Consider the following 26472-nt stretch of genomic DNA (forward strand, 5'->3'; position numbering starts at 1 on the left):
TGCTTTTGCTGGGAACAGAAAAGGAATGGAGTCTTAGAACTTAGTAAGTAATCTAGCTAGATATGCGTTAGAGTCTGTTTTGTTTAAATGGCTGAGAAAATAAGCTGTGCTGGATGGAATGTATATTCCTGTTTGTGTCTTTTTGTAACTTAAGGTTTTGCCTAGAGGGATTCTCTCTGTTTTGAATCTGATTACCTTGTAAGGTATTTACCATCCTGATTTTACAGAGATGATTCTTTTACTTTTTTTCTTCGAATAAAATTCTTCTTTTAAGAACCTGATTGCTTTTTTCATTGTTCTTAAGATCCAAGGATTTGGGTGTGTGTTCACCTATGCAAACTGGTGAGGATTTTATCAAGCCTTCCCCAGGAAAGGGGGTGTAGGGTTTGGGGAGGATTTTGGGGGGGAAAGACTTTTCCAAGCGGGCTCTTTCCTGGTTATATATATTTGTTAGACCCTTGGTGGTGGCAGCAATAAAGTCCAAGGGCAAAAGGTAAAATAGTTTGAACCTTGGGGAAGTTTTAACCTAAACTGGTAAAAATAAGCTTAGGCAGTTTTCATGCAGGTCCCCACATCTGTACCCTAGAGTTCAGAGTGGGGAAGGAACCTTAACAACATCCTTTATTGGAAGTCAGATGCTACTGAGGAAAGGAGCATTCAGGGAATACCAGGCCATTGTGGAGAAGCTAAATTAATTCTTTGCATCAGTCTTTACTGTAGCGGATGTGAGGGAGATGCCCACACTTGAGCCATTCTTTTTAGGTGACAAATCTGAGGAACTGTGTCAGATGGAGTTATCAGTAGTGGTGGTTTTGGAATGCATTGACAATTTAAACAGTAATAAGTCATCAGGACCAGATGCTATCTACTCAAGAGTTCTGAAGGAACTCAAATATGAAATTGCAGAACTAACAACTGTGATATGTAATCTATTGCTTAAATCAGCGTTTGTACCAGATGACTGGGAGTAACTAATGTAACAATTTTTTTTTAAGAGAGGCTTCAGAGGCAATCCTGGCAATTACAGGCAGGTAAGCCTAACTTCAGTACCTGGCATATTAGTTGAAACTGTAGTAAAGAACAGAATTATGAGATGCATAGATGAACGTGATGTGTTGGGGGAGAGTCAACATAGCTTTTGTAATGGGCAATCATACCTCACCAATCTATTAGAATTCTTTGGCGGTGTCAAACACATGGACAGTTGATATAGTTAGTATACTCGAACTTTCAGATAGTCTTTGACAAGGGCCCACATACAAGGCTCTCTGGTAAAGTAAGCAGTCATGCGATAAGAGGGAAGGTCTCTCATGAATTAGTAACTCGTTAAAAGATAGGAAATAAAGGGTAGGAATAAGTGATTAGTTTTCACAATGGAGAGAGGTAAATACCAGTGTCCCCCAGAGATGTGTGCTGGAACCAGTGCTGTTCAACAGATTCACAAATGATCTGGAAAAGAGGGTAGACACTGAAGGTGTCAAAGTTTGCAGACAATACAAAATTATGGAAGATAGGTAAGTCCAAAGATGACTGTGAAGAACTACAAAAGGATCTCACACAACTGGGTGATTGGCAACAAAATGGTAGATGAAATTTAATGTTGTGATATTTGCAAGTAATGCATGCTAGAAAAAAAATAATCTCAACTATACATACAAAATGATGGGGTCTAAATTAGCTGTTACCACTCAAGAAAGAGATCTTGGAGGCATTGTGGACAGTTCGCTGAAAACATCTGCTCAATGTGCAGTGGCAGTCAAAAAAGCTAACAATATTAGGAATCATTAGGAAAGGGATAGATAAAACCACAAATATCATCATGCCACTACATAAATCCCCTGGTGTGCCCATCCTTAACTACTGTGTGCAGTTCTGGTACTGCCACTAAAAATATACATTAGAATTTGAAAAGGTATAGAGGACAACAAAAATGATTAGGGATGTGGAACAGCTTCCATATGAGGAGAGATTAAAAGTGTTCAGTGTTCAGCTTAGAAAAGAGACGACTAATAGGGGCTATGATAGAGGTCTATAAAATCATGAATGATGTGGAGAAAGTGAATAGGAAAATGTTATTTACTCCTTCACATAACACAAGAACCAGTAGTCACCCAGTGAAATTAGTAGGCAGCAGGTTTAAAAAAAAACATAAGGAAGTACTTCTTCACACAGCCAACTGTGGAACTTGTTGCTAGGGGTTTTGTGAAGACCAAAAGTATAACTGAGTTTAAAAAAAAATAAAAAGTTCAGGGAGGATAGATCCATCAATGGTTATCAGCCAAGATGGTCAGGGGTGCAACCTCATGCTCTGGGTATCTCTAAACCTCTGACTGCCAGAAGTTGTTACTGGATGACTGGATGGATCACTTGATAAATTGCCCTGTTCTGTTCGTTCCCTCTGACACATCTATCACCGGCCACTGTTGGAAAAGAGGCTACTGGGCTAGATTGACCATTTTGGTCTGATCCAGTATGACCATTCTTATGTTTATATGACCTTTTAAAAGATTTTTTTGAAATAGGCACATGAAAATTGAGGATTCAATATATAATATCCTGACTGTACATGGAATATGCACCTCTTTAACCAAATTGAATAAATTTTAGGATTAAATAGTTTTAAAGCCCTGATGCACAAAAGCACTTAAGCATATGCAGATGTCCTGATAAAGTTAGTGGGGGTTAAAACATGTGCTTAAGTGCTATGCCTGACTGGGGAGTAAATCAATAAACACTGTAAACAATCGAGTCATACACTCTGTTATAAAATGTCAACTCAAAATGTGTATTCTCGTTAATACAGTTTCAGAAAGGCCATTAGGTTCATGCGATTGATGTGTGAGGTTAATATCCACAATTTGCCAGGTCCATTACAAAGGGATCTTGTTGGTCCTTGTGCAAAATTTTTCTTAATTTTTAATTTTAGTAGTTCTTTGATATCTTCAAATTAGAATTTAAATAGAAAATATGCAACATTTGCAAGGAAATTGATCTGTATTCAAGTTCTAAAATTATGTATGGAAAGGAATTAAAGGTGTATTTGAAAGAGCAGTGTTAATCAGACTCCTCAGTGGAGTCTGAAGGAGTCACTTCGTGCCACTGTTTTGTGCAGTAGATCATGAAAGCAGAGTTGTAAATGTCATTGTGCTACAAGTACAGTAGTAAAATCTTTTTATTAATCGTAAGGTTAGTTCAATAGCTTTGCTTTCAGCTTCTCTGTACAACATACTGTTCATGGAAATGTTATTCATGGATTTGCTCTTGCCCAGCAAAATCATAAAGTCCAACTTGGCTTTTTGACACTAACTAAACTATCTGGATTAGGTAAAGCTGATCTTAAAAGAGAGAAATTGGATACTTGGCAAACCCAGCCAATATTTAGAGACACTCTTGGAGCTGATAAGAGTCATCATAAATTTAAACATTACCTTGCTGTGCACAGAAACCACACTAATAAATGGCTTTGAATTTTTTATGAATGACTGAGCACCCTGTTTCCCTAATAAGTCCAAGCTGTTTTTTTATTATTTTTTTGGATGAAGGATTCTGTAGAGAAGCTACTGATGAGGTGTCATATAATTTTACAAGTTGCATAACTGCTTTTAACTACTAAACTCTCTCTGATTAAAATAACAATTGAGCTTGTAATTTTTCTGAACAGCTGCTGCTACAAGGGGTCATTACCTTGGAGAGCTTTGAAATAATCGTACTCCTAATACATGAGTTATGTAGCCATGTTTTACAGCAATGCACAAAGTTTAAAGCCTATAGTAGAATGTTATTTGAAAGCTGTCAAACCATGTTAAAAAAGACTGCATCGTCAAAGGCCCTTGTGGCCAGGATTCAACATGTAGCCTTGTCTTACTCATTATAAAATGCATGTTTATAAAGTTCCACAGAGCATCCAATTCCCAATTCACTTATATCAGCAAGACTTAACTTGCTCATTAATCTAAATTCTTTTGCAACTTTAATCTACATGTTTAATTAATCATAAAATGAGGCGGTAAGTAATTTCAGCAATGTGTGGCTTGTTATCAGATGCATTTAATCACTCTTCTGTGAGCTCATTTGGAAACACCTGAAGATGTCGAGAGCAGTTTGAATAAGCATAAATTATTCTTTGTCAGTGTACTTCACTCAACTAATAAGACATTAATTTAAAAGGTACTGTTCGTCATTTTTAGATCTTCACCAATATTTTTAGCTTAGCAATATAACTCTAATTGTATATACTGTATGATTCACAACATAGTGCCCAACACTGAAAAGGGTAAGAATTTTATTGAATTCATTCTCATTTACATGTAATTATATCATGTAATCTTGGTTTTAATGAGGATTAACCATAGTTATCAAATGTCTTAAGTATTCAAATATTTTTGGAATAAGCTGCTAATTAATTAAAATGTTAAAAATTATTAGATGATACAGAGAATTCTGGGATCTTAATTCTTCTACATATGTGCTTGATAAGTCTGACAATGTTTGGAAACCATATCACATCATTTTCTCCTGTAGATATTACATAGGTAATTCCACATATGTTTGAGCTAGCTTTTAATGATGACGAAACAACAGCTACAACAGTAGTCAACTATTTTACATGAATGGATGTTCTCAAATACTTACATGAGGTTATGTAGGGTGGAAAATAACCATTCCCATTTTTTCTCGTCACTTAACTGTTGTTCAGTCAGTGATGGCATTCTAAAAAATAAGACATGACCTCAGAGCAGATAACTCGCAGGAATTGAGTGAGTAATGTATCTCTGGAAGTCAGAAATATGGGAATAAAAATTGCCTTTTACAGAATGTCATCCCTCTCCTATTTATGCAGTGAGAGGGGATGACATTCTATCAAATCATTATTTCACTGGAAATACATTTATTTACCTGCCATGGAGCATCTCAGTTAATCTTGCTTTTGAACACTGAAACCTTTACTGGTTGTCTGGGACATTCCAATATGGATCATAACATGAAAAACGGGGCAGATATTGAGTTTTGAAACAAAATACAACTCACTTCTCTAGATTTTTCTTTATTGTATGCACCACCTATGAATGAGCCCTGGTCTTCTCTGATTGAGCTGTGCTTTTGTAAGAGTAATATTATTTAAAATGTCTTTCCTTTGCTACAGTATTAAAGGTGCCTGCACCATTTAAACTATAGCTGTAAATTGGGGTAGTTGCTTTCCGCCGCCTCGTTTTTATTTTCTGATGAGCGTATGTTCCTTTCTACCACAGTTTTGTTCTTTTATTCAGTCTTCCATTCCAGATGGAAGAGACTGTTTGTTCATTTGTTTGTTTCTAGAGTGCTAAGAGTTTGAGAACAGTAAAGCTTTGGCAGCATCATATAGTACTAACCACCAGTCTGGCCAGTTGAACATCATTCTATGAAACCACAAAAAAACTATATACAGATTGCATTTAGCGTCTGACAAAAACACACAAAACAAGGAAATATGAGCTCCTTCTGGGCCTTCCTCCATGTAAAAGTTTTTGTTGTTGTTGTTGTTTTGTTTTTGTTTTTTTAAACTAATGGCCTGCAAAATGTCTTTGCAAAAATCTGCATTTGAGTTTCAGGGACTTTACATAGTAGCAGAATTCACTAAACTAAAAAGTAATCAATCTGATTTTTTTAAATTGCTCCCAGTTTAGAGCTTGTATATCAGTAAATGTTCTCAAGTGTTTCACCATGAAGCCTTTCCAAAAGTCTAATCTGTCAGTCTTTCCCTGTGGCTTTCCTATATCAGGAGTGATATCTTCATATATTCTTATTGTGGCCAAGCAGACACCAGTCAAAATATGCAGCTGCTGTTAGACTCCCTAGAACAGTGGACACCATAAAATCTTATCATTGCTGTTTGAAAGTACTTAACATTACTGTGGTACTTGTATTATTCCTTAGAAGTATCACAAGTACCTCATTAGGGTAAATTACTCAATAGATAAATTATAAAGATTTTCATGCTAATCACTTTTGGTATTGAGTCAAACAGAACATTAAAACCACCTGTTAATATCCAAATTGTATCTCTTTAATACTAAATACATTCAAGTTGCATAATACTTGGTATTGACTCCATATAGAAGGCCCCGAATTTAGATTTTCTAAATCTCATTTAGGCCTTTATTTATTCCTTGGAGTCTCTGTAACCTGCTTCAAGCCAAATACTTTTATTGACCCTTAAGGACTCATATTGAACATTTTTTTTTTGTAAGTGGGCTTCATAAAGGTGTTAAGATTTTAAAATATTTGCAAGCACATTTTTTGTTACTAAATAAGGGGCTACTACAAGTCCTTATAACTGTGTTATTACATTTGCATTGTATTCCAGTATTGAGAACTTAAAGCATTCAAAAATTGAGTCTAGCCCTAAAAAAACCTGGGATTAATGAAAAAAACCCACCAAAACCTCTGCATCTTTTATTTTGCCTTCTAGAGTTTGAGTCTTTAGAATTCACATTTTCAAGCTTTTCTCTACAACCAATGAGGGTTAAACACTTGCTTTTAAAAAAGTGAAGGCTTAAATTCTGATATGTTCACATGACTCCAAGGTTTGGCACTTTCAGCAAAACACTAAAATTGAGAGATGCAATACATTTGTAAAAGTTGACACTACTGGTATTCCATTACAATAGGCCAGACTTTGTCAATAGATAATGCACCTAAACTGGTAGATGTAAAGAGAAAGTGATAATATTGGGAACTAGTAATAGCGCATACTTCCTCAGCACAAATTATTTATTCCTCCTATTATTATGCTCCTGAGTTGTGTTGCCAGTTCCCACACTCTAGGGAAAAGGATAAAGATATGCATATGCCAAGATGAAGACAATACTTTATAAAATGCTGAGGTTTTATTAATTTCCACCATGTAAACTCATAGCACAGGTTGAGATACTGCATGAACAAATTATGCCAAAAATACATCTACATTAAAAATGAAATAACTAGATAGAATAGTGAAAAATTCTTTTCAAAAGGGGAAAAATAAGTCAGAAAACACAACACACAGAAGTAGCAGCCGTGTTAGTCTGTATTCGCAAAAAGAAAAGGAGTACTTGTGGCACCTTAGAGACTAACAAATTTATTAGAGCATAAGCATCCGATGAAGTGAGCTGTAGCTCACGAAAGCTTATGCTCTAATAAATTTGTTAGTCTCTAAGGTGCCACAAGTACTCCTTTTCTTTTTGCGAACACACAGAAGATTATATATGAAGAGTGGTGACTTTCCTGCTAATTCACCGTATCTGAGACTGTTTCCACATTTCCCAAAATTTCCAGTGTGTGATTCTGACTCTACATTTTAGTCAAACTAGCTTGAGTGATTGGAAAAATTTTCTCTGTCACTGAAAGAACATGCCACAAAGTGTGGTGTTCTTCTGTTCTTCATAGGAGATGAAGTGTGTCATGTATTCAAGATGCTCTCTTGTCCTAAGAATAAAATAGCACTTGTGCTAAGTCAACTTTCCCTACAGATAGTTGAGCCTGTGTATAGTGAATACTAGTATGGTGAACTACAAGAGGGAATTCTGAATTATCTGAGGTACAGTGCCAATGTGTTTCATCTATTAAATGAATTACCTCAGTGTAAGAGGTCCCTATGGTACTACAGATTTCATAGAAATATAGCCTTTGAGTATTATTTTCCACAGGATGCCTCAAGAAAAGTGAGGAACTCAGATGAGTACCTAGGACACCTAATAATATCATACTCTGGGATGCAATCCAGACCGGATGTTGTCACCGCTTGCCTTGCAACCTGAGTACCTTACAATGCTTTTCTGCTGTAGCTCCCAGTTTGGGATGCTCACAGCCAGCATACGAGCATGTAAGTCCCATCCAGAGTGTCTGTGTGCTAGACCTGTCTGCAGTCCCCCAGGTCCACTCTGGCTTCCCCCAGCCGTGGTTACAGCCAGCAAGGTGACCCTCAACACATGCCCAGTCCCGAATTTCCCTCAAACCGTGTTTCCTGGAGTGTCCTCCTTCCCAGCCATGAGTAACTTTCAGTCAGGACCTGAAGAAGAGCTCTGTGTAGCTTGAAAACATGTCTCCTTCACCAACCAAAGTTGGTCCAATAAACAATATTACCTCACCCACCTTCTCTCTTTAATAACCCACTGCAATTTACCATATGTTGATCAGGAAATCCTAGGACAGACTGTACTGTCAAGGTAGAGTTTCTGTCTAACTTAGTGGGAGAGCAAACAATCTTTCTATTTGTAAAATGAGAAAAAATTGTGTTTGTATTAAGATTTCTAATAAACCTTTAGAGGCACTCATTTAGTGCTCTGCACACAATTCCATAAAGGTCTGTTTTGGAGAAAAAATGTTGCATTCCCTCTGCCTGGTACATGTTTAAAAAAAACAAAAGGCTTTTGGCCTTACAGTCACTGCTTGCTGCAGTCTGGATGTACCTCTTGATGCGGAGGCCTCAGTGGGAAGTCACACACAGCCCTTAAGCCATTAGTGTATGAACTCTGTGTTATTTTTTTATTTTTATTTTCTTTCTGTAGTCAAATGTAATTTTAAAATTCCCCACCAACGTTGACTAGCTCCAAGATGTTTGTTGTCAAAGTTCTAGAATATTTAATCTTCAAAGTCTAACAATTTATCAGCATTCTACAGAAAACCATGAAAATTGCTCACTACAGATGGTGCCAACCGGCAAAAAATAAGTTATACTGATTGCTACTGGTTGGTTGCCTGACAAAATTCTCTTGTTGCTAGCCTCTGTTTTGTTCAACAGTTCAGAACCTCTTTGTATCAGGTTCATCAGAAAAACGAGTCCAAGTGAAAATGTGATGACGCAGCAGAAAATAGAAACCTAGGAAACTTGCTAACCAGTTCAGGAGATAGATGATTCCAATTCTCAAGGTGCTTGAGGGAAAATCCTTTAAGAACACATAGCCATATAACAAACAGCCTGAGCCCTGTCACCCTGAATTGCTAGATCATCAGAATGAAAAGCACTGTAGTGAGAGACAGTAAAGGCTAAAATTCAAACACTTTCTTTGATTTCATCCAGAAAGTGAAGCTGATGACATTTTAGATGACCTCCTTTGTCGGACCTGCCTCCCTCAAAACCTCCTCCACATGAGCCAAGCTGACCTATTCTGAGAACAGCAGTCAATGCTATGCTTAGTGATCACAGGACAGACCACCAGTTTTCTTCAGTGACTCTGTCACATGAAAAGAAACCATTAAGATTAATAAGATTTCAAAATATTGCTCATCTACTCTAAAGTAAAGCATTACTGTTTCCATTTCTTCAACCAGGGTGTAAAAGAGGAAGTATGTAAAGCCCTGGAAAGATTCCTTCTGGATAAACAGTTCTTCTATAGTGAAATAAAGATGCTAACTATGCCCTTCTATAGTATTCCAAACTTTCCACAAGACCCAACACAAGTTTGGACAGGAAACATTGGGTCTCACACAGATCAGTTCTGTGTAGCCATCTGCCTTGGCAGGGAGTAAGGTAAAAACTGATTATTTTTGTATCCTTAATTTGTAACCTTTTACCTTTGTACCCTTTTTTTGTACCCTTATTCTTGGTGTCTGAATTGGTCACACTTTATGTTAGGGGTATAGTTTACAAAGGGTTAATAAATGATTAATGGATGGTATAAGCATGTTACAGACATGAGTAGTATTAGATCTGTTTGGAAAATAGGGGAGTTTTCCACATTTTTTTGACATTTGACTGAAAAATATTTGGGTTTTGTGTTCTCAATTTTCAGATGAAAAATCTATTGTTTGTTGAGGAAAACAGACACTTTCTGCAAAAAATATTTAGTTGAAAGCTTAATTTGCTGCTGAAAAAAGGTTATGAATAAACATTTAACTAGCCTTTAGGAGTATGCATTATAGATGGTTATAAACATAGCAGTAGATGGTGTTACAGATGGCTAAGGCAACCTGCTGATTTCTTGGACTCTAACATTCTATAGAAATGGATTAATTGTTTATTAAAACAGTAGAGTCTTAGGTATGCTGGAGAATGGAAGGGGCTGCGCTGAGAGTGCCCCTTCCAGCTAGTGCCAGTATTCCTCCACATCTTTGGCTGTTTGGCCAGCTAACGCTAGGTCAAGACCCAGATGTACAACTCATGCTCACTGCCTCAGAACATGGAACATCAGGCTTCTCTCAGAGACAAGAGATTCAGGGAAGCCATTGTAGGACACAGAAAGCCATTTTTCACATCATGCCCGGGGCTTCCAACTAGAGATGGAGACACCATTTAAATCAAGAAAGTCTCTACTGTTTTGCTCTGTTGTCCACATACGCAAAGTGAGAGCTTTATTGGCTCCTTTATGTATACAGTTTTTACAGATTTAATGTTAATTTGATGTTTGTTGGGATTTGATTTAGGAATCCAGTGGAACAGCTGGATGATATGGAATTTTTATTTGCTTAAAAAGGTGCTATCAAGGATCAATGAAGAGTCCTAGGTCCTGTTAACAGACTCTAGACAAACTCTTTTAACACTCTAACTGGATCTCTAGAGCTGATTAGGCTTGAAGTACTGCTGTCAGTCATTCTCAGGGAACAGTCTCAACTGTGACACCAATGGAATACCTAAATTTGCTTGGATGAGTTCAGCTGATGTTATCAGAGCAGGGCATACACTCTCTAGGACTACGAAGGGTTGTGGGTGTTCAGGCTAGTCAAGATTTGCATCAAAGCCTGGAATTTAAACTATATCATAGGGCTACATGGGACTGAGTTATGGTGGGGCCAGCTAGAGGAACTCTTGCTCAAATATGTGGTTAACATTTTTTTAATAGGGCCCTGAGGGATAGGCTGATGAAGTATTTAATGATGAATAAATGGCACTACCACCAAACAGATCAGAAATTGGGTTTCTGATTCACATAGTAACCTCTACCTCCTATCCTCTCCCAGAATTTAATAAGCATTTTATTTTTAGCAATTTCTTGCTAAAAGAAGTGTGGGATAGGAGGAGGGAAATCAAAACAAATTAAATAAGCTACTAAATAATTGCTTTACAATACTAATCGATATTTTCTTGTCCTATTCTCTGTGCTTGGACAGCAATTAGCTGTTTACATGGCTTATACAAAGTATATATTTTAAAAAAAACTGTAGGGCTGGGTTTACAAGGGGTAACTCCACTGATTTCATCTCCAAATAGGTTAACCTACTAAATCTATTTTAATTATATTTATAATTCATAATCATAAGGCAACATAAATAATAGTTTGGTTATTTTTTTATTTTATTATTATTGTTTGTTTGGTTCCTTTGTTGTGTGCTTTAATTATCTCCTTTCCCTGAAAAATAGTTTATTTTAACTTGATATCTATCTATCTACACACACACACACACACACACACACACACACACACACTCTGGACAGATGAAGTCTTTGCAATAATTATAAGCTGTTATTTTTATTATTGTGAATAGTAAATTTTGCTATGCATAATACTATAAGTTGGAAGTAAATCTATTTGTATTTAAATGATGCAACATGATACATAACGTGATGCAAAGGGATGTGGTGAGTAGAAATTTGGGACAATGATACTAGTTTCAGCTAGGATAAAAGAAACCAACTGTATCTTTTAAATTCCGGTTGCCATATGCATTGAAATCAGGTGTTGCGTTTCTAGAGCTTTAAAGTGATAAGTGGATAAATTATCCACAAGGAGAAAATGAAAATGCATTGTTATTTCAAGGTTAGCATAGCAGACCCAGAACCAAGAATTCTGGGTTCTAGTCCTAGTTTTACCAATGATATAACATTGGACAAACCATTAAATCTGTCCGCGCCAGTTTACCTATCTGTAAAATCCTACCTCACAGGATTGTTTTGAATATTAATTAATGACTATAAAGTGCTTTGAGATCCTCAGGTGAAAGGTATTATGAAAGTGTACCTTATTATGTTGCTTTTATTACTTCAGTATTAGCATTTTATTTGTATTATAGTAGTGCTTAAAGGCATCAACTGAAATTGGGGGCCCATTGAATGAGATGCTGTACAAACATGTAGAGAGGGACAGTCCATTTCCTGGTGATTGACAAGACAGACTAAGGGTGGAGGAAAGGAAGTAGTATAATCTCCATTCTATTGATAGAGAACTGAGGCACAGCAAGATTAAGGTCATGTTTTCAAAAGTGCTCAGCATTGGCGTAAGTCTGTTTCTATTGATCTCAATGGTAAAATGCCACAAGCATAAGCATGTTTGAAAATTCTACCCTAAGTTTCATAGATTCATAGAATTTAAGGACAGAATGGACTACTCGGATCACTAGGTCTGACCTCCTGCATAATACAGGCTATAGGATTTTCCTCAAGTAAATCTTGCTTCAAGTCCAATTGCTGCGGTTGAACTAAGATTAAAAGACATCCAAACTTGATAAAAAAAAATTTCCAGTGATGGAGAATCCACCACAAGACTTGGTAAGTTGTTCTAGTGCTTAACAATGGTTCCAGTGTTTAACAGCTTAAAATTTGTGCCTTATTTCTAGTCTGAATTTGTCTAGCGTCAACTTCTAGCCATTAGATCTTGTTATATCTTTGTCTGTTAGTTTGAAGAGTACTCTGTTCCACAGGGAAGTACTCAGAAGTACCTATATAGTCTGTGATCAAATTACCTGATAACCTTCATTTTGTTAAACTAAAGAGATTGAGCCCTGTGAGTATCACACTATAAGGAGGTGGTGGGCAACCTGTGGGCCGCATGCAGCCCATCAGAGTAATCCGATTGCGGGCTGTAAGATATTTTGCTGACGTTGACCATCTGCAGCTCCCTGCAGCTCTCAGTGGCCGCGGTTCATCGTTCCTGGCCAATGGGAGCTGCAGGAAGTGGCAGGCTGCAAGGACGTGCATACCGCCACTTTTCAGAGCTCCCATTGGCCGGGAACGGTGAACCCCAGCCACTAGGAGCTGCGGAGGCCATGCCTGCGGGTGGTCAAAATCAGCAAAATGTCTCGCGGCCCGCAATCAGGTTGCCCATCACTGCTATAAGGCCTGTCTTAACCAAAGGCTTCCTTCTTTTCTGTATATCTTGCAAATATTTTTTTTCCTAATCACACATATGTATCTCATATAGCCACTGTAGCTGTTGTACATATCCCTTATTTGCTATGTTAGAATAAACTGACTGGATAAGATCAGTTCATCTTTATGTTAGTCTTGGTCATGCTAGCTGTTCTTTTAAACTCATTTGCGCTTGCTTTAAAAGATTTTAATTTTTTGTTAAGTTTCAGTATAAAAGAGTAGAGACCCATTTATAATTTTGAGGAACTGTACTGCAAGAGTTGTTGTTTCTTACTGCATCCTCTGTATATTTCCTACCTCTGAATGTAGCAAATAATAGCGAGTTTAAATTTGCTTAAGAGGCTGCCATAGCATTATGTCTACTGTGATGTGTCTCTTAAGTTGAAAAGTTTTCCACTAAGTAGAGAAAATTGTCAGAGAAACAACTAATTAATCTCTGCTCCTTTACAGCTGTGTAATGCTATGCATAACTAAAAGTCCTGTTAAATTAATTAATGATTTCAATTATGAACTTTTCTCCAAAATGTTATGATTCATATCAGGCTGATAATGCAGTGACCTGGGAGTGTGAAATCTGTGTTATGTAGAGAGTTGCCAGTTAATTGATTCACTAATTATTTAAAGTTTGTTGCACCCATGGGAGTGCTTAGATCCATGACAGCTATTTCTTAAAATGTACCAACTCTTTCTTTCTTTTCATATTGGCAATTTCTAGTGCCCATTTCTAGTTAATATGATAGTTTAAGGACTTTTCTGGGTTCTTTCAGTGTCACAGTGAATATATATGAAAAACACACTGTATACCTATCAATGAGAAAAAGTTAATCTCTTGTCAAGTAATATATTTTATGGCATCTTTTTTATGCCCATTATTTTTACATTTTTGAAAGTTTCTGTTCATTTTACCTGTGCTTGGTTATCATACAATTCAGTTCTGTTTGCTCCACAGGAAGCATCATTTATTGCAAAAGGTAATAGAGTGAGAGTTTCTTAAAAAGCTTCTAATGATTAAATGAAAGATACTTCATACAATGCTGTAGTAAGAGGCAATTCTACTGTCTAGATTATCAGTAATAGTGCTAGCCTCCACTCTGGAATTTAAAGTGGTCAAACTCTGTATTTCAGAAGTGTCATGCCTCTGTAAGTGCAACAGTTTCAGCAGCAAGTCTTTCTACCCACGACAGCATGATAGGGACAACTAAGAGTATTCTGTATAATGGCATCATATTTATTGTTTTAGTCCATAACTTACACAACAACTAAAAGTTGAAGTGTACGCAGAATAAAACAGAAGCAGGTATTAAAGCATGTTAAAATATTGTTAATCCTTTATTAAAATTTTAATAATGTTATTAAAGTGCACTTGGGTTGACTTTAGTGTTGTATAACATGACCATTAGTGCGAATCCCTTTGAGGTCAGAGGAAAGGCTGCACATGGCTGCTGGGGTCGGAGGAGAGACTTGTAAGCACTAACACTGTGGAGGTATGTGTATTACTCTGAAGATTGGGGGTGACTGAGGTTTTTTGCAGGCTGAAATATTACTTTTTTTTTCTTTGAGATCAAAATACATGGGATTGGTTCTAGGCAGCACATGTAGTGATTTTAGACAGTCTCGGTTAAATACTCTATCTAGTGCCAACAATATTAATAAGTGAAGGAAACAGGATGTTTCTCATTTAGTAAGAGAAATGAACAATCTCTTCACCCAAAATTAGTTTATTTGGGTCAGAATGGCCTGCTGTAGAGAGTAATAGTACCTTAGCTATTCAGAGATCTAGCTTTCTCCATTTTCAGCCACTTTTGTTAGCTCACTATTTCTTTTTAGTGTATCTTCCCTCTGCCCTTATACAATACAATAAAATAAAAACAAACAAACAAAGTATTTAAAAAAAACAAGTGCATTCTCTCTTATTGAAGTTGCTGCATTGCTGCAGGGCCCCAAAATTGCTGAAAAGGAAACAAATTTAAACTAATATCTGCACTGTAGAAAATATACCATTTCAAATAGTGACTGAGTGACTGCTTCTGTTTTCTAAAATTAAGGAGCCTATAATCTCAGCACCATTAACAAGTGCTGTCATTCAGATACAGTGTCTGGCTGATTTAAATAAAATGAAATGAAGATAGTTGTTTCTGGTCCCTTGGCTTCACTCATTGCCATAAACATATGCTCTGCGTCCCGCTTCTTTCCATCTTATTTATGACTTTAATTTGTTGTGTGGGCTGCGCTAGAAATTAAATTTAATACAATTCTCCAAGGGACCCTGTCATATAATAACATGGTAATTTCTGTGTATCCTTTTGAAAAATGAGGAAATTAATTCTTCCTGACATGTTCTAATTATTCCAGTGTGAACGGCAAATCCGTTTTTCCCAGCCCCTGAAGTGTTATCTGCAAATGGCTGCTGTTCAAAGCTGAGGTGCTAATGCTGACCAGCAGTGCGTTTAATTTGAAACATGAGCAGACACCTTTCAACACACCTTTGTAATATTGGAGTACTGTACAGAAATTAATTCACTACTTATTTGGCAGCTTAGCCTGGGGGGGGGTATGGTTTTTTATTCATCAGTACAAAGACATGTTAGCACAATGTTTCCTGTTTCCTTGAGTGCTTTTGTGCCTGTGATTCAAAGTGTGTGATGGGTAGCTATAATGTACAGAATAAAAAAGGGTACTTGGATACCTGACCACTAACAGTTATATGTCGGAGTATATTTGCAGTTTGGAGAGAGATGCTACAAGGTCTCGAATGTTAACTCAATTACAATCTATCGTTAACAGTTTCAGGTGAAATTACAGTGGAGAAATTATTTGGACCAACTTACTGTGAAAGGGCTTTGCTACACAGATGCAGGTCTCAGTTCTGAAGATAAATTGACCCTTCCATTTGTACCATATTCAAATTTATCTGAAAAAAGAATCAGTACACTGTAATTTTAAAATACTTAGATACCTTTGGCATGGATCAACTTTGGCAAAGTGGAAGAAGGTGAATTAGTCAATGGAGGCACTGAAACGAATGATTTCTTGGCATTGGTGACTTTCAGAAAACTGCATATGGAGAGTTTCAGTGTGTTCATTTTGTGCAGGATTGCCAAAACTCCTGCCCAAGTCCCATCTTTGTTATAAATATTTTGGTATTATGTATATTAAATGCTCTTTTAGAATCCAGATAGATGAAGATATAAAAGGAGCTTGGACTATACCAAGAAACAGGATGTGGCAAAAGCCACCATGCCCCGTTAAAACGTAAAATATCTACCCATAAGACCCTCATATATTTGTAAGTATGTGGTCAGTGGCTTGAAAAAGTGATAAAAACATCATTATTGGCTGTGGTTTTTTTGAAAATTCAAATAAATATTAATGTAACCTTTTATGAAGAAGCATATGTGTTTTTCCAACTTAAAGTAAGTCAGAGTATTAGTTACTAGTACCAATCACTTTACATGATGAAATACTTAATACTACACAGTTATGTAGCTCTTTTCATCTGCTGGACACTTGAGAATGATGATCTAAGTGCTCCCTACCCTTCTTAGTTGCTATTATTTGTTAGCCCCATTGGCATACCTGACACTGTATAATGCACAAAGACACAATCCTTGAATCAAGAAGGTTACAGTCTAAGCAAGTTCCAGAATAGCAGCCGTGTTAGTCTGTATTCGCAAAAAGAAAAGGAGTACTTGTGGCACCTTAGAGACTAACAAATTTATTAGAGCATAAGCTTTCGTGAGCTACAGCTCACTTCATCGGATGCATTTGGTGGAAAATACAGTGGGGAGATTTATATACACACACAGAGAACATGAAACAATGGGTTTTATCATACACACTGTAAGGAGAGTGATCACTTAAGATGAGCCATCACCAGCAGCAGGGGGGGAAAGGAGGAAAACCTTTCATGGTGACAAGCAAGGTAGGCCATTTCCAGCAGTTAACAAGAACGTCTGAGGAACAGTGGGGGGTGGGGTGGGGGGGAGAAATACCATGGGGAAATAGTTTTACTTTGTGTAATGACTCATCCATTCCCAGTCGCTATTCAAGCCTAAGTTAATTGTATCCAGTTTGCAAATTAATTCCAATTCAGCAGTCTCTGAGTTTCTTTTGGTAACTCTCAGTGGGATCAGAGGGTAATGACTTGTAGAAAGTGGTGTTGTAGAGCTGCCTAGCAGCCTCTTGTTCATATTCTGACCTATTCATGATGATGACAGCACCTCCTTTGTCAGACTTTTTGATTATGATGCCATAGTTGTTTCTAGAAACTACAGCATTTGCTCAAGAAACTCCCTGAAAAAGCACAAGAACAAATCCGCACAGACACACCCCTAGAACCCCGACCTGGGGTATTCTATCTGCTACACAAGATCCATAAAGCTGGAAATCCTGGACACCACATCATCTCAGGCATTGGCACCCTGACAGCAGGACTGTCTGGCTATGCAGACTCCCTCCTCAGGCCCTACGTTACCAGCACTCCCAGCTATCTTCGAGACACCACTGACTTCCTGAGGAAACTACAATCCATTGGTGATCTTCCTAAAAACACCATCCTAGCCACTATGGATGTAGAAGCCCTCTACACCAACATTCCGCACAAAGATGGACTATAAGCCATCAGGAACAGTATCCCCAATAATGTCACGGCTAACCTGGTGGCTGAACTTTGTGACTTTGTCCTCACCCATAACTATTTCACATTTGGGGATAATGTATACCTTCAAAGCAGCGGCACTGCGATGGGTACCTGCAGGGTCCCACAGTATGCCAACATTTTTATGGCTGACTTAGAACAACGCTTCCTCAGCTCTCGTCCCGTAATGCCCCTACTCTACTTGCACTACATTGATGACATCTTCATCATCTGGACCCATGGAAAAGAAGCCCTTGAGGAATTCCACCATGATTTCAACAATTTCCATCCCACCATCAACCTCAGCCTGGACCAGTCCACACAAGAGATCCACTTCCTGGACACTACGGTGCTAATACGCGATGGTCACATAAACACCACCCTATATCGGAAACCTACTGACCGCTATTCCTACCTACATGCCTCTAGCTTTCATCCAGATCATACCTCACGATCCATTGTCTACAGCCAAGCTCTACGATATAACCACATTTGCTCCAACTCCTCAGACAGAGACAAACACCTACAAGATCTCTATCAAGCATTCTTACAACTACAATATCTTGTTGTTACTCAGGAATCACAGAGTATCAGGGTTGGAAGGGACCTCAGGAGGTCATCTAGTCCAACCCCCTGCTCAAAGCGGGACCAATCCTCAATTTTTGCCCCAGATCCCTAAATGGCCTCCTCAAGGATTGAACTCACAACCCTGGGTTTAGCAGGCCAATGCTCAAACCACTGTGCTATCCCTCCCCCTCCCAATATCCACCGGCAACTACAATATCCACCTGCTGAAGTGAAGAAACAGATTGACAGAGCCAGAAGAGTACCCAGAAGTCACCTATTACAGGACAGACCCAACAAAGAAAATAACAGAACACCACTAGCCATCACCTTCAACCCCCAATTAAAACCTCTCTAACGCATCATCCGGGATCTACAACCTATCCTGAAGGACGACCCATCACTCTCATAGATCTTTGGAGACAGACCAGTCCTTGCTTACAGACAGCCCCCCAACCTGAAGCAAATACTCACCAGCAACCACACACCACACAACAGAACCACTAACCCAGGAACCTATCCTTACAACAAAGCCCGTTGCCAACTCTGTCCACATATCTATTCAGGGGACACCATCATAGGGCCTAATCACATCAGCCACACTATCAGAGGCTCGTTCACCTGCGCATCTACCAATGTGATATATGCCATCATGTGCCAGCAATGCCCCTCTGCCATGTACATTGGTCAAACTGGACAGTCTCTACGTAAAAGAATGAATGGACACAAATCAGACGTCAAGAATTATAACATTCAAAAACCATTTGGAGAACACTTCAATCTCTCCGGTCACTCGATTACAGACCTGAGAGTGGCTATCCTTCAACAAAAAAACTTCAAAACCAGACTCCAGTGAGAGACTGCTGAATTGGAATTAATTTGCAAACTGAATACAATTAACTTAGGCTTGAATAGAGACTGGGAATGGATGAGTCATTACACAAAGTAAAACTATTTCCCCATGGTATTTCTCCCCCCCACCCCACCCCCCACTGTTCCTCAGACGTTCTTGTTAACTGTTGGAAATGGCCTACCTTGCTTGTCACCATTAAAGGTTTTCCTCCTTTCCCCCCCCTGCTGCTGGTGATGGCTCATCTTAAGTGATTACTCTCCTTACAGTGTGTATGATAAAACCCATTGTTTCATGTTCTCTGTGTGTGTATATAAATCTCCCCACTGTATTTTCCACCAAATGCATCCGATGAAGTGAGCTGTAGCTCATGAAAGCTTATGCTCAAATAAATTTGTTAGTCTAAGCAAGATAGATGATGACATAAATTCACCAGTTCTCCAGGAGAATCTCAAATGAGGCAGATTTGCACAGGTATAAATGACTGCACATGATGCAAGACGATGGAGAATCATGCTTGAAGTGTTTTAATGATACATTTGAATGAAGACTGGGAGATTTTTTTGGCTCACAAGAACGACGATGTTCCAAGAGCATGAACAACAGCAGGGACAAAGGTGAGACCAGGAGAAAATCTATAAAGGGAGTTGGTAGGAGGGCAGCATGGCTGGAGTGAAAGAAGCATGCAGGATAGTAGGAAGAACTAGAACTGAGGGGTAAACTAAGAAATGCGAGTTAGGAATAAAATTGTGCAGAGGCTTAAAGGCAAGGTCCAGAAGCTTTTGAAGCTGATTTATAAGGTTAGGGGAAACTGGTGAAGGGCTTCCAGTAAGATCATTTCCACTGTGGCATTTTGGATAGATCATAATGGAGTCGGGAGTGGGGATAGGGGAGCAGAATAGGAGGCAGTTGCAATAGTTAATTCAGGAAGTGACCAAGACATAAGCCCTGGTTTTAGTAGGAAGGATGGAGAAGAAGATATAGTTTTCAGAGATATTGCTTAAGAAGTGTTGAAAGAATTTGCTTGACAGCCTGAATATGGGGTGAAGTGGGGAAATAGTTGTTGAATGCGACACTATATGTGAGCTAGGGTAAAGGAATTATAGGGATTGTAATTGAGGCTGTGAAGGTAAAGGGATCACACCAGGTTAAGATTTAGGAGGCCAGGATGATAGTATTAAGGATAGAAACCTCAGTGTATGGTGAGAGAGGGAAGTAGCCAGGGATGGAGAGAGAAGGGACAGGATGAGAATAAGTACATAACATAAGAATGACCATACTGAGTCAGACCAATGGTCCATTTAGCCCAGTATCCTGCCTTCCAACAGTGACCAATGCTAGATGCCTCAAAGGGAATGAAAAGAACAGGGTAATTATCAAATGATCCATCCCCTGTCATCCAGTCTCAGCATCTGACAGTCAGAGGTTTGGGGTCACTCACTGCATGGGGTTGTGTCCCTGACCATCTTGGCAAATAGCCATTGATGGGCCTATCCTCCATGAACTTATCTTATTTTATGATAGAATTACAAGAGAAGACACGGGGAATGTAATAGTTGTTAAACCTGCTTTGTTGTGATCTTGTCCTGCTAAATTCCTGCCTTTTCAATAAGATCTCTGACCCTCTTCTATTGCCAGGTCTTTGTGTTCCACCAGTATGACACTTTTTAATAGGGTTCCATTACATTCAATGGAACAACATGATATACAGTTCATAAGTAGGCCACAAGAGTGCCCTTTCACAGGATGTAGGCTACACATCTGAAAACACTGTCAAAATGATATTTGGACCTCTTTTGCTCTGTTCCCTTTTGGTCATTGACACTGACATGCTTGGATTTCTGTGGAGCCGAAAGGCCATTTCATTAGTTGTGAGTGATGATACTGTTTTATTGTCTATGTTGTGTTAGGAAGGATTTCAGCAATGGATATATGCCATGGGCAACATCTCTGATTAAGAAATATTGGAGAAAATAGCATTGATGTTAAATTATATCTGAAACGATGGTGGCATCTGCAATACAAAATATTTTTATGTCTTTGGTAATAGGACAGTATATCTGCAGTAGTTCCATTATATTCTGTATCATTTGATTTGATTGGAAAAACAAAACAAAAAGGACCAGAATAAGGTAGTGTGATGTTCATCCATTGTATGTCTACACAGTAAAAAAAGCCCCCATAGTAACGAGTCTCAGAATCCCAGGCTACAGACTCAGGCTTGTGCAACAGCGCTAAAAAGAGCCATGCAGACATTCCTGCACAGGCTCTCAAACCCAGCCTACTCCCTGAGTTTGAGCCCAAGCTCCAGCCTGAGTGGGAAAATCTATGTGACTATTTTTAGCATCCTAGTGCAAGCCCAAGTCTGTAGACCCTGGCTCTGAGACTCACTGCGTCAGGTGTTTTTTTGCAGTGTAGATATACCCTCAGTTGCCTGTGGTGAGTATTGGGGGAATCAGGGGGAGAACAGTTGTGGAAGGGTTCACATTAGGTGACATGGAGGATAAGTTAAGGATGGACAATGGTTCCTTATGAAAAAGTCCTATACAACTTACTGGAAAATTATAATCTATTCCCACAGAATTGAATAGAGAATTATATCCCACTTAAAGAATTCTATGGGGTAATTTTACAAAACCCTACAGAGAGGATACAATACTCTGTTAAAATATGAAGGCACCCCATTGTTAAGCTCCATTGTTAAGGTTGTGTTTAATTTTCCATGTAATACAAGGTGTAAATCTTTTAACATGTATCACAAAAATCACTTTCACACAGGGACATTTTCAAGAAATATCACAAAGTTTAATTTTCCAGGCACTTTTCACACTTTCTTCTTGGTAGATTTCTAAACGTTTTTAAATCACTCTCTTTAAAAAAAAAATCAGAGAGTCCATTTTCCCCCCACATGTCCTATAACAAAATCTCAAAGTTGCAAACTTCAAGTTTCACACAGGGCTTCAGACTGCAGAAGTGTCCAATAAATAGGATATTTTGCAAGGGAAAACTTTCCACAGTGATAGTTCCAGTCCTGACTTGATTTAGGTCCATTGTGGCTCCTGTCTAGTGAATCACAGTAGGTTCATAAGAGGAAGAAGGTGGCTCTGTAGTACAGTTGTTAACTCTGCTTCTCAGGTTTCGTTGTCTGTAAATTAACCTTTCCTCGTACTGTTCTGACCATGCCCTAAATCCTCTTGCTACAAGGAGGTGTGGCGGGAGCTCGGTGAAAGAGAGAGTTAAAGCTAAATTTGTCTGAGGAGCTAGCAGCTTTTCCCTCTGCTAAACCTCCTACTATTTGCCAAAACGGAGCCCTGTTCAACTGGGATTTCCTCTGCTCAAGAGTCACATTTCCCAGGGTGGCTGAGGCAAAAGGAGAGAAGACTGAATTGCAGGAATTGATGGTGGCAGAGAAGTTGTCACACAGAACTGGGCACTGGGGCTAAAGAGTCTCAGGGAAACCCAGCTGCCCTTGTTCTGTGCTCCCCTGCTATCCTAATCATATTGCACAGCAGTTTGTTCTTCTTTTGTTTTTTAAAATTTATTTTGGCTATTTTTTGTAGTAATGAAAAATAAGAATTTTTTAAAACAGCATATCAGCTAAAATAAGTGGGTGGGGGGGAAGGAAAGTCATTTTATGTGAGCCAGGGGCATTGGAGGGAAAGGTTGGAGATGAGGAAAGCCTTGCAATGTGCCCTGCTCAGCCTCTGGTTGGTCAGGATAGGGAACGTATTACAAAGTAGACGACCGCACATGGAGAACGCCTTGCCAGCTGCCCCCTTCACTTTACACTGAGATTGCTCCAGCTTGAGTGTTCCTGCTGACTGCAACTGTGGCAATATGGCATGGGGAAAGAAGTGGTCTGTTAGGTGACCAAGTCCCCGACAAATTAGGTGTCTGGCTTCACATTTGAAGTATATAACCTTAAAGCCAGATATGAACTAGAGAGCCACAATATGTAAATATATGTTTTTATTATTAAATGTTTTGACTTTTTAAATAGAGATAGTTAATAATAAATATCATGATGGAAACAGTAAGTTGCCCAAATACATAAAACTGGAAGATATAGCAGTACAGTATGCACATACAGTTTAACTATTCAAATAACAATGAAAACACTGTTAATGAATGAAGTCTAAACCAATCATGTATATAAAGAAATAATAAGATTGACCTGCAGGCAAAGTCTGTGTGTACTAAACTTCATAATATTTGTTTAGCAATGGAAGTTTCTGTATTTAAATTGGTAGAAACTCTACTAGAATCTCCCAAATGAGTAACCTGTTCAAGAGCAACAATCTAAAACCTCATGGGAGGAAAGTAAAACTTTACGATTATTTAGTGAATGCAGTTTTTATTACTAAGCAGAGTTTCAAGCTTGTATGAGTTTGTCACTGACCCTACCAATACATTTTTAAAAAAAAGTTTTGAACAATCCAAACTAACAGCATGTTAGCAGCTAATTTGAACATTATTTCAGTATCATTCATAAATTACTTTTGAATCCTTTGATTTAAGAAAAAGAAAATCCCACAAATCCTACTTTTGGTCCAAGCATAAGACCATAATTAATTCGGCATGTGCTTCTGAATTAAGAACACAGTGTTCTGAGCTTTCTAAAAAAGCTTTTTAAAATGTTGGCGAATACTTTCATAGAGCCTTATTAATGGGATGAAGTCTTAAGATTTGTCACAAATGCAGTGATGTTAATTAAATATTGTTAGACCTTTCTGTCAATCAACTAAGGTTAAGCTTTACTTGTAATTTAGACCAAAAAAAAAGTGAAACAGGCAAAAATATATAAAACAGCTGCCAGGAAAACAGAGTGGCATAGTAGGAATTGAGTTTGTTGAGCTTTGTGTAGTAATGCAGGGGTGCATTGCATTGCATTTTCCTCAGGACTAAGGATGTTTTTTTAAATTTTTTTGGACTTGTTGGTTAAATATCTTCTGTCTCATGAACGCGTTATCTGGAAGGACAGGTGTATTGGCAGCATGGTCTTCAACATAAATCACTGGTGATTTGGCAAAGTGTGTGTTTTGCATGTTAATTTCAAATATGGTCATATATGGTCTCTTAATTTTATTAGACACAGAAATATCACAAATCATAAGACCACCTGAATATCACTGTTATGATACTGGGAAATGCCTGTTTTCAAGTGAAGATACAATCAGGTCAAAGTATTCAAAAATTGATTCAAAACTTACTTTTTTCAGGAATAAAGGTGAATGGAATCCCATGATTCCAGGTGCTAAAACTTGGAATCCTGCCCCCAGCAAATAGCAAGACCTGCTGTAAAATCTCCACAGTTGACAACATTTACAACAAAATATGTGGCAATTGTAATAGCTCACACAGATATACAAACATATTGTTGTATTACTTCACCCATATAGAGTACTGGATATTGTCATAGGACTATATTTCTCCCTTCTGTGGCAAGACCTTTGAGGACAAGGGAGAGCCCAGGAAAGAATGTGAAGTTTACTTTGAAGACTTTCCTCTTTATTGTCCCTTGATCGGGGACAGGTGTTTTGGGGTGACACAGCATCAAGGAGCATGGCCCTCTAAATGTGTAAAAACATATGATGTGGGGGAAACTTTGCTCCCAACCCCCCAAATCCTAGGCCTTCTACACTTTATTGTGGCTATCCATTCCTTGAGAGTTTGGCGGCTGTTTGGATGCCTCCTCCACAGCTGTGCAGGGGACCCTGTGGGAGTTTTATGCAGCTTTTAAAATGTGTGGAGTGTTGAGGGGAACATTTCACAGAGTGTGTCTCTTCCCCGGTTGCACCCCTGCAAACTCAGAGCTTTGCCAGCAGGCATTAGGCATGGAAGGCAATGTCAGCTAATTTAGGTGAATTAAGATAGCATTGACTCTACTCCTTCCTTTCTGTTGGTTTAGGGCATTGGTTCTCATGCACTAGCACAATGTCCTTGTGTTTGGACTTCCAACACCTCAGACAAATGTTTAAATGTCCCCAAAACCCAGTCTCATGATTTTATTAAAAAAAAATTCAGTGAAAACATTTCTATTGGTAATGGCATTTTGGGGAAGGGTGTTGTAAACTTTTCAAAATCTAAATAGAGTGCCTAATTACTTGTCATTGTCCCCTGCCAGTCTCCTCCCCTTTTTTATTTGTAAATGACACAGAGCACAAAGTTACCTTAAGTGCTATATCTCTAAGACATGTAATAGCCTGGGACAGCTGAAAGCTGCTAAAGACTAAAACAATTTTGTTAAACAATGCAAGATGTCTACTAATTTGTAATTAGATGAATTTATTTGACCTATATCAACTATTATTTTTGATATTGACTGCTAAGTAACATTATGCAGCCTTTGACAAAGTCGGTTATACTCAGATCTTCAAATATTTGCATTAATAGGGGATGTAAACCACAATGAGCGGCTAAATTGTGGATGACTTTTTCATGCTATTTTGATGATATAGCAGTATCGTAGGATGACATATTGTAGGGAGTGAGGGTAAATGTCTGTTGCCAAGGTCTAAACAGCATCAGTATGGAAGTAATTCAGCAGTCAGTTTCACTAAAAGTTTGAGATCTGTGCTGTACAGAGGTAGGCATAGAAACTGGGTTGATTGCTAGCTTGTTTTCCATGTGGTTCTGTTTTAATGGAGCACATTTGTTGCAGATGATTGGAAAGTGGGTTGGACAGTGTCTAAACTGGCTATGACTAATTCAAACAGTGATTATATTATAATGGTTAACAGTCCTCTTTGTAAACTCCTTTCATTCACATTTCCCTTGCCATTGAAATGTGGTTCAAGATAACTGAAAACTATTCTTCATTATTTAAACTTGGCCTCAGAGAAGAGTAAGAGCATGGGTTGTGGAGTCATCTTTTTCCCTGATTCAAATTCAAAACCACACCCCAAACTGGTTTCTTTAGACAGTATTCTAGGACTATCTCCATCATTATTATGGTTTGCTGAGCATATTTAGCTGAGGTAATGGACTCTAAGAATGACCACTTGAAGGAACTGAAGTGACCTTAACAAATGTTAAAAACTGGCTTTGTTCATACTACAGCACTTTCACCTCTTCATTGGAGTGGAACTGAACACAGTCATTTTGGACTGTCTGGAATATTAATAACCATCTCTTGTTGGCAGATTTTCTGTATCTTCTAACTCAATAAAATTGGACAGGCTTAATGCTTAATTTATGTTACAACGAAATTGCAGATAAATTACCCAGCAATGCTATACAATCTGTCCATTTAATGTGCAGAACAATAACCTTTTTCTTATAATTATAAAGAAAGAAAGAAGACTTGTATATCGATACATAGTGTGTTTGTCCTAATTCTTTTGGAGTTCAGACATGTCGTCTTGTCTAACAATGATGTAGTGA

At 38.2% G+C, this 26472-nt stretch overlaps 1 protein-coding gene across 21 annotated transcripts in view; it reads left to right on the top strand.

Moving 5' to 3' along the window:
- SOX6 (SRY-box transcription factor 6) overlaps positions 1-26472 on the top strand; it is a 450079-nt gene that overhangs the window by 82855 nt on the left and 340752 nt on the right. For 8 of the 21 annotated variants that reach the window (XM_043516934.1, XM_043516913.1, XM_043516930.1 and 5 more), the window contains one exon: positions 996-1031. The exons of the other annotated variants lie outside the window; for them this stretch is intronic. The gene's annotated coding sequence lies outside the window, so the exon portion shown is untranslated. The remainder of the gene's footprint in view (positions 1-995; positions 1032-26472) is intronic. 21 annotated transcript variants of the gene reach the window in all.

Source organism: Dermochelys coriacea, chromosome 6 (assembly GCF_009764565.3).
Source record: "Dermochelys coriacea isolate rDerCor1 chromosome 6, rDerCor1.pri.v4, whole genome shotgun sequence".
NCBI classification, from domain to species: Eukaryota; Metazoa; Chordata; order Testudines; family Dermochelyidae; genus Dermochelys; species Dermochelys coriacea.